This window comes from Podarcis erhardii (assembly GCF_964252035.2).
Source record: "Podarcis erhardii genome assembly, chromosome: Z".
Lineage (NCBI taxonomy): Eukaryota > Metazoa > Chordata > Lepidosauria > Squamata > Lacertidae > Podarcis > Podarcis erhardii.
In genome coordinates, this window is record NC_138504.1 from 9618588 (window position 1) to 9632482 (window position 13895).

At 44.6% G+C, this 13895-nt stretch overlaps 1 long non-coding RNA gene across 1 annotated transcript; it reads right to left on the reverse strand.

The window, feature by feature from the left end:
• Positions 1 to 6809: 6809 nt before the first annotated feature.
• Positions 6810 to 8119, reverse strand: LOC309334134. The gene is made up of 2 exons (XR_014152910.1): positions 8071 to 8119; positions 6810 to 7191 (listed from the first exon to the last, which is right to left on the reverse strand). It is a non-coding gene; the product is annotated as an uncharacterized lncRNA (long non-coding RNA).
• Between the last annotated feature and the right edge of the window lie 5776 nt (positions 8120 to 13895).

Consider the following 13895-nt stretch of genomic DNA (forward strand, 5'->3'; position numbering starts at 1 on the left):
CCTTGCATCTTCAAACACACCACCAGTTAATCAAACTGGTAGGGCTCACAACGCTTGGTTGACTGGGTACCCCTTTATATATGCATGCATTGCTGTTGTTGCTTTTTTGTTGTTTTTCTTTTTTGGGGGGGTGTCTGGGATAGAGAAGGGAGAAAGAGGGGGGTTGATTAGGATTTGGGTAACTTGTACAGGGGGCTATTTAGGGTTTTCCTTTTCCTTGTTGCTTGGCAACTTCCTAACGGTTTAACGAGCTCTACCCACTCGGTTCTTCCTAACGATTTAACGAGCTTCACCCGCTCGGTTCCTTTTCTATTCCTTTCCTTTTTCCTATTTAATAACCTGGGGTCCTTTTCCACTCTGCCGATCCTGCCCAATTCCTCATAGGCTATCCCTCCTGGCAACCTCCTACCTATCGTCACAATCTCAGGAAAAAGGGGCCCTACTGAACGCCCACGCCGTGCGGTGCCAGATCGGGTGATCCCTCGATAGAGTTTCGAACCGAAAATCCCCCTTGCTTTTGGAAGCGGGCTCACGCACGATACACGTGTTACGTGGCACCGACCAGTGCGGCTGGGATTAATTGATAGAAAGCCAGACCCCTTCCTGCCCCCTCCGTAAGGGCGCTCGGGAAGTTCGGAAGAAGAACTCCAGCCCCTTGCTTTCAACTGAGATGCCCGTTGCGGAGAGTCGGCTGTTTTTCAAGTCGGGTCTCTCCGTCTTACTTTCGGACTCTCAGTTGGTGCGGCTGACTGGAGGGTTTGAGAGAAGAAACAGATAGAGCTCAGAACCCCCCTTTTGGGTCGAGCAGCAGTCCAAGGTCTCTCTCACCAATTGGACCAAGAGACAGGCGAGAAGGAGCGATAGAGAGGAGGGCAGAGAATTCAGTTGCCAGGAGATTTCCACCCCTTTCCCACCAGTGCACTGGATTTTCCTTTTCCTTATACTCACGCGTCTTCTATGATGATCCCAGGATCGATGAATAAACCGGCTGGATCCCTCTTTGCTCCCCGGCTGAACTCTTGGGGCATTCGATTACCGCCCGGAAGATGGCCGGGGGTCCAAAGGATCTTCCCAGGCAAAATGGCCTGGTGCTGGCTGAAGATTTCAGGGCCCCCGGTCAGCAACACAGGAGAACCGCAAAGCCCCACGTGGGGCGCCATCTGTAATGGCTAAAATCTGGGTGCGAGGCTGCCCTGCCACCCAGCTCATCGGACTAAGTCCGTGGGTCCCTGCGGAGGAAAATGAGCTCAGCCGGGCAGGAGCAAGGTGCAGAAGATCCAAGTTTATTGCGCAACAGGTTCAAGGCGAGATTGAACAGCGAGAAAGGGGTGACATGAACTTTTGAAACTCCCTCCATGTCCCAGAATACAGTGCAAAATACATCCCAGTTACATCATGAATACATTAAGGAAAGGTTGGGTTACACAGATTACATCATGAATACATTAAGGAGAGGTTGGGTTACACCGGATTAACATATGGAGGAGGGAGGGGGAATATGCAGAGTCGGAGATATGCACAGAAAACACTTCCTGAGTACCGGGGATGAGAAGACAATGGTCCCAAATATGCATAGTCTGCCACCTGACATTGCCTGGAGGAAAGGCTGATCAGAGCGATTTGACAGGATTAGGGTCTTAACACCTTGCTTGAGGGATTGTGAAGGACAGGGGAGGTGTGATGGAGTCCTAGAGAAATTGAGCAAATTGGCACGTTGATTTTCTATGAATTTTATAGATTTTAGTCCCTTTTGACATTGACAATTGGAAATAAATTGATATATTGTAGCGAAGAAGAAGGTGAAGAAGACATGCCCCCCCCCTTCCGTATCAGAGGACACGATTTGCTGGAAACCTTAGGAGGGGAGAGGTCTCTTGTGCTTGGATCTTGCTTGTGGGTTTCCTACATGCGCAAAACAACAACAAACCTCTGGTTATGTGAAACATATTCAATAAACACACAAGACGTAACCGACTGTAAGTTTGAAAAAATAATATATACTATTCATTTTACTGAATTGTAGCTTTCAACAGAACAGCCACTACTGCTATGCTAGAAGATCCACTGTCCTGTGATATCATATATGAGCTTGTACTACTGAACAGGCTGATAGGCTAGAATAGGCTGATAGGCTAGATGGACCACTGGCCTAATCCAGAAGGGCTCTTTTGTTCTTACCTCCTCTGACCACATGGGAATGACGTGCTCTTTAGTGTTTCTGAATGGCTGCACAATCCCCCTCCACCACATGCACCCCTGGACAGAGAGGGCTTTCTGCACTGGTTGTTTCTTACGTTTGTTGCTTTGTTTTTATGACACCCAGAGAGGCTTTTCGTTAATAAAAGGGTAGGAAACCTTTCTTCATTCCAAAGGCCACATTCCCTTCTGGGCATGCTTTCAAGAGGAACATGACAATGACAGGTAGGGCTGAAAGCAAAGCTGAAGAACGGATGCAAATGTTACTTTTCTACAGTAGGTAGATTCTTTGCTAGACAAACATGAGGCTTTATCAGAATTCAATGACACATTCCAGCCAGGAAATAACATTTAGGGTGTGAAGTAGAGCCAATAAGGGATGTGGTTTGGGGACAGATCCGGGAGCCAGATAGGGAGGCCTGGGGCCTAATGGGCCTGAAGGCTCCCATCCCTGCATTAATGCAATAAATAAACAAACAAACAACATAGCACTGGGCTACTTGTGAAATGTCTCTATAGCCATCCCACCCTCTTCCAGCAAGCACTTTTGCTAGAGAGGCATGCACTGTGTGGACTGTGGTTGCTGAAATGTGAAGGACTTATTTGAACAAACTGGTGAAGCAGGGTATAAATTGCTAAGCAAACGCCATATAAAATGTTCCTGGTGTCTCCACACTTGTGATCTACTCATGATGTCATCTAAAATAAGCACACGCTCTTGCCATTTCCCACCAGTCATCAAATACCAGTGGATTTTTGCTTCATTGCCTTACATAAGAAGTGGCTTTAGGGTGGCACAGCTGGTGCTGTGGCACTGGGCATTAGCTGCAAGGGCACCATAACAATGCTGTGAAAAGGAGCGGGAGAGGTGGGGGACACACACACACCTAATTTTAGCATCAAACAGGGTGCTGCTGAAATTTGAGAGCCCGGTGTCTGCCACCACTTAGGTAAAGCTTTGCATGTAGGATTGTTTGTTACCTGCCACGCTTGTTTTTTTTATTTTTGTGCTTTACCAAGATGTTTTAGTGTGATGGCTTTTTGAATTTATGTACGTTGTCTTCAACAGGCCTCAGAAAGGTGGGACAGAAACCTTATTAATGGTTTTTTTAAAAAATGTTACAGACTTGATTTCCAGCAGCTGCTCCCATGCTCAACTTACAAAACACTTGCATGTAAGTTCTAGAAGATCCATTACGGATTCCCTTTCATGGGTGTACACGCTTGAACTTTGCATTTGCAGTCATTGTTTCTGAGGAAGCACACTCTCATTTTTAAAGAAGCCAAAGGTACCTTTGCCTCTTGTTTTTGTTACCTTACCTTACCTTACCTTACCTTACCATACCATACCATACCATACCATACCATACCATACCATACCTTACCTTACCTTACCTTACCTAGCTTGTGTTGGCTAAAATACCTGCATAGACAATGCCATATGAGGAAAGCTGTTCTGTACAGAGGAGGCTTCCAACCTCTCAACATTTTCAGGTTGGAATTCAACAGCATGCCAGTAAATTCAGGTCTTGCAATTATAGTTGATGGGGGGTGTCTTTTAACAAAGCCACTTCCCCAGAAGATCAGGCTTTTGGTGATTAGGCAAATAACATGGAACTGCAGTATAAAATGTGAGGTAATGCTTGCTTTGATGCAATGTCGTCTAGTCTCCCCACAAACAAATCAGGATGAATTCTCAGTAAGCAGGTTGTCTAGAAGCATGCTGAGTCAAGCAACAAGGTCATCTAGTCAAGTACTATCTACTCGGGCAACATCTCTACAGCACCTGCAAGTTTATAGTCAAGGCCTTGTGCCCATTGGTTTCATTAGGACAGTCCCAGCCCATATTCTGTAGTTGCATCATGGAAGACACTCCCTTATGGGCAGGTTTCATAACACTCCAGTAATAACGCCTGACTTAGGTGGAGAAAACAAGGCAGCCTTGTCATCTGGCTGAAAAACACTGGAGGAGAAATTAACAAAATCAGTCGTCACAACCATGTGGTTCTTTTTTGCATTGGCTGTTTTCCTTCTTCCAGATCATGTGAGAAACCAGATAATTCACCACATCCAAGCAGTTCCTCTATCTGAAACATATGGCTGGGGAGCCTGCGGTCCTCCAGGTGTTGCTGGATTGTAATTCCCATCATCCCTGACCATGGGCCAGAATGGCTGGAGAAGATAGAACTCAGAGAACAACAAAATCAGGAGAGTCACAGGTTCCCCATAATTGATCTAAATGTTATGACTGTAGAATTGGGACATGGAGAGAAATTAAAGGTCTGAATAGGCAGCCACCTGCACAAAGGGCTTCTCCCCCCCCCCCCCCGGAGATGTATGCTTAGCTGAATAATACAGTGGTACCTCAGGTTACATACGCTTCAGGTTACAGACTCCGCTAACCCAGAAATAGTACCTCGGGTGAAGAACTTTGCTTCAGAATGAGAACAGAAATCGTGCGGCAGCAGCGGGAGGCCCCATTAGCTAAAGTGGTGCTTCAGGTTAAGAACAGTTTCAGGTTAAGAACAGAGCTCCGGAACGAATTAAGTACGTAACCTGCGGTACCACTGTATGGCACATTTGTACTGAGACAATGGCATAATAAGAGTGCACTGGACTGTATATACTGCAGCTTGCCACTGTGATTTGAAAAAGAGCTTTGTGATTTTGGAACTCAACATGTATGCTTGTGTGATACACCAAATCCCTGTGCTTGGGCAGCATCCCTTCAGACCTCGACTTCCCCAGGGAGGGGAAATTGCCTGCAATTGGATGCATCAACAGATGGATCTGTCATCATGTATAAAACTTTGCTTTCGAAGACCAAAGTAAATAGAAGTGGCAATTCAAATTGGAGCTGACTCATTGCATGCAAGTTGCGAGCAAAGGAGATAAAGCTATTTGTTCAACATCTATTTGTACACTAAATGAAGATGTGGGGGTTGGAGAGCTTATTCTAGCAAATAAAACACAAGAAATATTAAGTCACCGGAGAAGAAGTGACAACAGTGTTTGCTAGTTTGAAACAGTTAGGACCAGCCTTCTCAGATGTGCTGGCTGGGGCAGATAGACATAGCAGTCCATAGCATCTGAACAGCACCAATTTGACGAAGGCTGTTCCAGATTATCTAAGGGGCAAACTAGAAATTATGCTAAAAGTGTCACTTGCATTCATCTCAGACTTTTTATAAAAAAATACATGTTGGAGAGCTGAATTCTATAAAGACTACAGTGCACACTGATGAAAATATCCCTCCCTCCCACCCGAACCTGATACTATATTCTGGTATCGAAACCTTCATTTTCTGTTTCACAATGAATCTGCTTGCCATAGAATTGGAAGGGACCCAAAGGGTCCTGTAGTCCAACCCCCTGCAATGCAGTAATCTCAGCTAAAGCATCCATGACAGATGGCCATCCAACCCCTGCTTACAAACCTCCAAGGAAGGAGAGTCCACCACCTCTCGTGGGAGTCTGTTCCACTGCTGAACAGCTCTGACTGTCAGAGACTTTTTCCGAATGTTTAGTCGGAATCTCCTTTCTTGCAAGTTGAAGCCACTGGTTTGAGTCCTACACTCCAGAGCAGGAGAAAACAAGCATGCTCCCTCTTCCATGTGACAGCCCTTAAGATATTTGAAGATGGCAATCATATCTCCTCTTTTCCAGGTTAAACATACCCAGTTCCTTCAAGCGCTCCTCATAAGGCTTAGTTTCCAGACCCTTGATCATCTTGGTTGCCCTCCTCAGCACACATTCCAATTTGTCAACATCCTTCTTAAATTGTGTTGCCCAGAATTGGACACAGCATTCCAAGTATGGTCTGACTAAGGCAGAATAAAGTGGGACTATTACTTCCTTTGATCTGGACGCTATACTTTTGTTGATGCAGCCTAGAATAGCATTCGCTTTTTTTGCTGCTTCATCACACTGTTGACTCATGTTAAGCTTGTGGTCTACCAAGACCCCTAGATCCTTTTCACATGTATTGCTCCTTTAGTGCCCTTGGATGCAGCTCATCAGGCCCTGGAGATTTGAATTCATGTAAAGCACCGTATTTTTCGCTCTATAGGACGCACCCGACCATAGGATGCACCTTGTTTTAGAGAGGGGGGCCAAGAAAAAAAATTCTCCCCCTCTCTGCTCAGCGCCCCTTCAGCGAAGCGGCAGGAGAAATGGAGCCCCTTCCATAGAGCGAAAAATACGGTATATCCAAAACCCATGTAAGGGTGAGAAAAACATAAAATTTACAGCGTGTGACCTATTAAGAGAGAACTGCAGAAAAATTCATCATAGATGGTACTTAAGAACAGAGGTTTTGACAAATGGACTACCAAAAACATGTGAGGCAAACGGTGGAAGTCTTTTAAAAATATTTTAATTAAGATAGATAAGGATATGATGAAAATACATAATTGAACATAAATATAGATTGGAAATGGCTGTGTATAGTGAATACTTATCTACTTTTAAAATTCTCATTCTTGATCTTATTTCTTCCTTTTCTTTATGTTCTTCTTGTTCTTTTCTTTTATATTTTACTTTTCATTTCTTTTCTTTATTGTGAATATTGTTTTGTAGAGGTGCAAATAATTGTAAATATGAGAAGAGGTAAAATGTTTTCTAATTTTTTATTGGTTACATGTATTTTCCTTTTTTTTGGTATATTTGTATTTTTTTCTAATTTGTACTCAATAAAATTAATAATAAATAAATAAATAAAGCTCATCACGTGTCCATCTCCTCGTCCCACTTGGCAGCGTCAGGCAACTTCACATTTTGTCACATAAAATCAAGGAACATGGAGGCCTGCAGTAACCGGCCCAGCCTCTGGAAGTGCTGTGTATGGTAGGAGAGACTCCACAGCTGCTTTGATCCCTTCGTATTGCAAGAGGCTCTCTGGCGTCTCATGCTTGAGGGGGGTTTCCACCACTGCCTGAGCCTCGAGGTAGTTCCACCAGTTTGTGTTCCACGTGATGGAAAACTTCAACACAGCCTCTGGAAGAAGGGGTTCGGGGAAGACACATCAGGAAGGAGTGCAAGTTGCAGGCAGCGTGGCCACCTTGAACCAACACACCTCTCTTGTGAAGCGTGGCCAGGTCTGGGCACACACCTGACCTGCGCCTTTCTTCAAGGCAGGGAAGCAGATCCAACACCCCTCCCCACCTAGTAGAAACCATTAATGATGGGAGGGGGGACTGAGTTTATTCCAGACTACATGGCTTGCAGGAATGGGTTTTATAATATGTATCAAAGTACAACAACAACAACAACAACAACAATATGCATTATAATCTTTGCTCTAGGATTACAGAGCTGGTGGAGCTAATTTGAGGCTGTGTACACACCATACATTAAAAGCATTATCGCTTCTCCCCTGTAAGAATCCTGGGAACTGTAGATTACCCTTCTACCACATAGGTACAATTTGTAGCACCCTTTACAAACTGCAATTCCCAGGATTCTTTGGGAGAAATGTGCTTTTAATGCCTGTTTTTCCTGCAGCAGGCATGCTCAGCTACCCCTCTGGAAGCTCAATCCCACAGAAAGCTATGACAGCCACCAACTTGGATGGTTTTATGCAGGAAAGGCTATCAATGGCCACTAGGCACGATGGCTATGCTCTACCTCCACAGTCAGCGGCAGTAACCTTTGTGAATAGTAGTTGCTGGAAGATGCAGGAAGGGAATACAGAATGCTCTTGTTTCCACAGGCCTCTGGTTGGCCACTGTGAGAACAGGATGCTGGACTAGACAGGCCAATGTGGCCTCATCCAGCAGGCACTTCTGATGTCCTTACGTGGTTCAAGGGTAGAGATTGTGAGAAGGCATCTTCCAAAGCAATCCCACCCCGCCAATAGCTTTGGAGCCTTCTTGCCTCTAGCCTAGCCCTCATCCCTTTTCCTGTTCCCGCTGGAGTCTCTTTTGCTTGCCACGCCTGCGGGCTCTTCCAGCCAACGCTGCCAATGACAGATCTTAAAAACCTGGGGTCGGTGAGCTTCAGCAACTGCAGCACCTTGCGCCTGCTGGACCTCCTGAGCGGAGCGGGTTGTGTCTTGCTCCTCATGAAGTAGGGTGAAATGTGAGGAATGTTGCAAGCCGGTGTAGAGGTAGAAGGTCTGGCCGAGGGGCTTCTTCATAACCCAGTGTATCATATACCTCTTAGATGGGTTGGACATGCTGAAGAAGGTGCTGGAGGCCCAAAGACCAGGGTGACTTCAAAGCGGAGGACACAGCAGGCAGTTCCCTATCAATGGTGCCAAATCCAAGCAAATGTTAGCTTCAGTCCTGTTAAATCGATCCAGCAATTATGAACGTTAAATAAGGGATTAATTCCTCAGGCAGTATGAAAAGACTTTCTGTGGCTTTTGAATAGATGGGAGCCCCCAACTACTGCCACTGTTGACAGCCTGTTGCCCCTTCACTCTGCTTGAATGGGTTATGTCACAATGGTTCCTTCATCAGGTGTTTGTGAGCATGAAAATGCTGTTGGGAGTTTCAGCAGTGAAGGCTCAGGCATAACATACTGTTTGAAAGTCTGAACATTTCCTCTTTTTTATTTAACAAAATTTATATACCACTTTTATAATTTATATACAAATTATTAGGAGAGTAAGTTAAAAATATACTGTAGTTTATTCACTTATAGGCTAGTTTACATACTTTATTCCTTCTTATACTTCTATCCCACCTTTCCTCCACAGAGCATACACACTTCAGCCTCCACCTTCTCCATTTTATCCTGACAGCAATATTGTGAGCTAGGGCCATAGCTCAGTGGCAGAACAACTGCTTAGCGTGCAGAAGGCATCAGGCTCAGTCCCCAGCATCTCCTGGTGGGACTGGGAGCGCTCCCTCTGCACTTCGGAGGCTTCGCGTTGCTATCGCTAAAGCCAAGGAGCCTGCATTCACTCCATAGGACGCACACACATTTCCCCTTAATTTTTGGAGGGGGAAAAGTGCGTCCTATAGAGCGACAAATATGGTAAGTTTGTTATTGGTATGAGCTTTCGTGTGCATGCACACTTCATCCCATACCAATAACAAACTTAGTTGGTCCCTAAGGTGCTACTGGAAGGATTTATTTTATTTTGTTTTGTTTTGACTATGGCAGACCAACATGGCCAAGGAGCCTGCATTCGCTCCATAGGATGCACACACATTCCCCCTTAATTTTTGGAGGGGGGAAAGTGCATTCTATAGAGTGAAAAATACGGTAGCTGGGTGTTCCCTTACTGGCTCTTTCCCTATACTGGGCTGCAGCTCCCTCCTTACATCATTTATTTTGTTATCACCAGGTTGGGCATCACTTTCCTTTTGGGTGAAGACAGAGGCAAAGTAGCTGTTGAGTAGTTCTGCCTTTTCTCTGTCACCCAATAGCATTTCTCCATCTTCCCCACGCAGAGGACCTACCACTTGCTTGTTCTTCCTCTTACTTCAGACATAGCTGAAGAAATCTTTTTATTTTTAACCTCTCTTGCAAACTTGAGCTCACCGAGCTTTAGCCAGCCTGACTTTTCCCCCTGCAACTGTTGGCTACTTGTGTATACCCCCCTCCTTTGTGATTCTCCCTTTCTTCCATTTCTTATACATGCCCTTCTTAACTCTCAGCTCATCTGTAAGCTCCTTATGCAGCCACGCCAGTTTCCTTAGATGCCTTCCACTTTTCTTTCTTGTTGGTTTTATCTGCATTTGAGCCTTCAATATTTCTCCATTTACAAATTCCCATCCTTTTGGACTCCCTTCTCATTGAGTATTTCTGACCATGGGCTCCCACCCAGTAGCTCCTTCAGCTTTTCGAAACTGACCTTCTTAAAGTCCAGAGTGTGTGTCTGACTACACTCAGTTTTCCCTTGCCTCTGTATCCTGAACCCCAGGAGAACATGATCACTTCCTCCCAAGTTTCCAAGCACTTCCACCTCATGAATCACTTCCTCCCTATTGGTGAGAACCAGGTCCAAGATAGGTGATCCCCTTGAACGCCCCTGTTTGCGAGGTCTGGTCACAAGCTCCCAGGATCTGCACTGAGCTAAGTTTGACTGCTGCTGGTTGCTAATTCCTCCCCCTCAGATCCTGTGTTCCCACAGGGCAATCAGCCACACACACCCTCAGGCCTGCAAGGAAAGGAAAGTAATCAGGAAAAGTAATCAAGCCTCTGGCAGAGCACTCAGCCACTCCCTGAGTCCTGCTATCAATCTATCAAACTTTTAAACATCTCAGAAAAAGCAAGCAAGCAAGCAAGCAAGCAAGCAAGCAAGCAAGCAAGCAGCCTTACTCCAAAAGACAAGCTCACCCTCTTCTGTCTCCTCCAGCAATCCTTGTCCCTGTTTGAGAGGTCTAGTCACAAGCTCCCAGGATCTGCACTCAGCTTATTTTTGACCACCTTTATCTTCCAAGAGGAGACTCCTGAGAGTCCCATGGACTGCAAGAAGATCAAACCTATCCATTCTGAAGGAAATCAGCCCTGAGTGCTCACTGGAAGGACAGATCCTGAAGCTGAGGCTCCAATACTTTGGCCACCTCATGAGAAGAGAAGACTCCCTGGAAAAGACCCTGATGTTGGGAAAGATGGAGGGCACAAGGAGAAGGGGACGACAGAGGACAAGATGGTTGGACAGTGTTCTCGAAGCTACCAGCATGAGTTTGACCAAACTGTGGGAGGCAGTGGAAGACAGGAGGGCCTGGCGTGCTCTGGTCCATGGGGTCACAAAGAGTCGGACACAACTAAATGACTAAACAACAACAACATATTCCAAGGATCTCAAGGTGGTTTACATGGTTCTCCTCCTCCCCACTTCATCCTTGTTGGCAGATACATGCTCATAGTAAACTCATTATTCACGTATGGATCATTATGTAGCCAAAATGCTATCATCAATACACAAAAGAGAAGTATCATCAGGCTTGAAGAGCCCCAAGATACTAAGTTGAAAAAACAAAAGTGCAGAAAATAATAAATAAGAGAGGAACCCCTTCTGAAACAGTCAGATGAGGAGTGAGCATGCACAATGCCTGTTTGTGGGTAGGGAATGGGGGAATGGGGTGGAATTAGAGGGGAGAGAACAAAGCATTTTGGGAGACAAGATGGCTGGAACTTTTAACAGGAGCACTCCACACTTCAAAATTTCATCGCACTTATCACTGCATTGAAGATGCAAGAAAACAAATTGAGAGATAGCACTTTGCCAGCAAAGGTGCTTCAAAATTGGGGCTTCATATTGCAAACAGATCCGTCAGATATTACGAGCGAGTTATTGGCAGCAGTGCCGCAACCCTTATTAGATTTTCCTGTGGGAAAAGATTACATGGTGGCTGTAGGGAATATGCACTGGCATTCTGATCGCTAAGGGATGGTTTGAAAAACTTGCATGTATAAAGAACACGAATCCCACAGTAAACACTCACAGAGAAGCAGCCAAGAGAGTTCACAGTTGAGACTTCCCATATAGCACTGTCCCAACCATGTTTCAATGGGACATACTCATGTCCATGTGCTTGATGTCGCAACCATGCAGCAGAAATCTAACCATGTCTGCTCAGAAGTACGTAAGTTGCATTGAAATCAGTGAGGCTTCCTCCCACAATTACAACTGAGGTCAGGATTGAGGCACCATGATTCTGAACCAGTTTTTGCCTGGTAATCTTTTTGCCTAAGGGAAAGAATTCAAAATAAAACAAACTGATAAATATGTTCTTTGTTCATAGTATATAATGTATTTCTTTTTGTAAAGGATGGTGCCATCATTTTTTGGAGGGATAGGTTGGCTGTCCGTGTTCCTTCCCGAAGTACTTCCTAGTTGAAAAGAATCAAGCTGCCACATTCTTCTTTATTCCACCTGTTTGCCCATCTTCTCATCTATTTGAGAAACAGAGCTCTCTAAACAACAAAGGCTAACATTATGCATAGCAGAAAGATGCACAGAGGAATTTATGTGCTGCAGGGGGGAGAAATCATGACAATGGGAGGGGGGAAAGAGTAAAAAAGGGCGCTATGAAGAAGGAAGGAGAAAATGTTAAGTTAGTGACTCATAATGCTGTGTGACTAATAACCTAGAACAGCTTGTTTCAAGGGTGGGATCTGTAGAAAATATCTTGCTGAAGAAGCTGAGAGGTTATAGGAACTGATGTGTGGGTTCAGCTTGGGCAAAGAGTCCCCATGTGCCATTGACCGTGAAGGACACTGCTTCCTTTTCTATGCCAGAGTCCTCCTGGGTTCATTTGAGCAGATTTTTCAGTAATGACATCACACACACAAAATCTTTGGGAGATGCAATTTTCCAGCCAGAAGGGAAACAAAGAAATGCTTAGATTAATGTTGCTAAATTGATGTGCAGTTCCATCCTGTTCATGTTTAGTTGGAGGTGAGACCCATTGTGTTTAGTGGGAGTTTACTTCCTAGTAGGTTACATGTTTAGGACTCAGGTAGGTAGCCGTGTTGGTCTGACGCAGTCAAAATAAAAATAAATAAAAATTGTTTTAAAAAAATATCCAGTAGCACCTTATAGACCAACTAAGTTTGTTCTGGTATAAGCTTTCGTGTGCATGCACACTTCTTCAGATAGTCTGAAACAGAAGTCACCAGAGACCATTATGTATAGTGGGAGGGTGATATGCTAAAGCTATATTTGCTCATCTGCATACTATCCCTTGCTTTTTCCTGTTGGACTAATTGCAGTCGTTAACAGTCATCAACAGGTTTACCATACCCATTGAGCCAATCACCCATCTCCTACTACCCTTCTGAGAAATACCCCACCCCACCCTCCCACTATATATAAGGGTCTGGTGACTTCTGTTTCAGTGTATCTGAAGAAGTGTGCATGCACACGAAAGCTTATACCAGAACAAACATAGTTGGTCTATAAAGTCTACTGGAAAATTTTAATTTTTTTAAATGTTTAGGACTGCAACCCAAGAATGCAATCTTTAGGTCTCCTGCCCAGTTCAGGTGTGTGGCTTACAAGGGAAAGGATACACTGATTATGAATTACTTTCCTGTGGGATAATCACCTACCTTGATGTGATTTCAATGACAGGAGACATTTTTATTATTATTTCCCATTGTGGTGCTGAAACATTTCCGTTTTGATTTGTTTTATTGGTCATTTCTGCCCTGGGAACCTCTTGAGGAAGCAAGATATAAATCCTCTACAGAACTAACCTAGGCAGGCCTACTCAGAAGTAACTGCTACTAAGTTAGTTTTAGTTAGCTGATTAGTTAACTAATTTATATACTGCTTAGTGCCATAGTTTCAAAGCAGTGTACAATGGGGGGGGGGGGTCGCAATAGTGGAACACCATAAAATGAAGCAGGAAGGCTCACTTGAAATTCTTGCTGATATAATTATGATGAAGCTAATGATAATATAGTCTTCACCAAGAGCTGTAAGTTCAACCAGGGATAAGGTCTATTTGACCTCAGTAGGGAGTCTTGCTCCCAAGTTAAGTGGGGACAGAATTGCAGCCTTAAATAAATAATAAAATAGATAAAACCACACAACTAACCTCTGTTTGAACTCTCCTAGCTCTCATAAGGGTTTTGTTGTTGTTTTTAAAACAAGGCCTTAATAATGGGAAATTGGGTCCTCCCTTAAAGAGGGCACGTATTGCGATGAGACCTGGAAAACCGACACCCTGTGTTGTGGGTGGGTACGATTGGTCAGCCACAACACCCGATTGGTAGGTCCCTCGTAGCTAGGTGCA